This window comes from Alligator sinensis, unplaced genomic scaffold (genome assembly GCF_000455745.1).
Source record: "Alligator sinensis unplaced genomic scaffold, ASM45574v1 scaffold1166_1, whole genome shotgun sequence".
NCBI classification, from domain to species: Eukaryota; Metazoa; Chordata; order Crocodylia; family Alligatoridae; genus Alligator; species Alligator sinensis.
Genome location: NW_005842631.1, coordinates 580,692 through 581,211, shown reverse-complemented (window position 1 = coordinate 581,211; position 520 = coordinate 580,692). Strand labels below are relative to the sequence as shown.

Genomic DNA, 520 nt, shown 5'->3' with positions numbered 1-520 from the left:
GCAGGAATGGCAGCAATACACACTTAACTGGGGATACCTGGAAGCTACTAGGTCAATTACAGGGGCCACATGCTAGAACTGCATTTCAAAAATGGTATTTATATTGCTAAATAGCATGCTTGAAAGTTAGGAGATGTCAGGTTTATAGTAGCTAATGCAAACAATTCGTTCTGGTTATCCACAGACATTGCAATTCAGGTGCTGATGGCAGTCTACACACCGCAGAGCAGAGCTCAGTGGGACTATATTGCTTTTCCAGGAAGTGGGTAAAATTGAAGTGACTGGTTCTCATTAATGACATTATCACATAAATTATTTTTTCAAGGGTATTTTTCAGAACACCCTTCTCATTTAGTGCACAGAACATATGCACAAAAGAGACAAAAGCAAGGTTGCACAGGCAGTTGTAAAGTTGTTTTCCCTAACTTTTAAGTACTTTATTTTGCAATCAAATTACCATTCATTTAACATCATTTTTGTATGTAATATATAGGCAGTTTAAAGGTAATTTCAGTTGAGA

General features: G+C 36.9%; 1 protein-coding gene across 2 annotated transcripts in view; it reads right to left on the bottom strand.

The window, feature by feature from the left end:
- The window catches only part of XIRP2 (xin actin binding repeat containing 2), a 91,085-nt gene that overhangs the window by 4,438 nt on the left and 86,127 nt on the right, over positions 1 to 520 (bottom strand). The gene's annotated exons all lie outside the window — the stretch shown is intronic.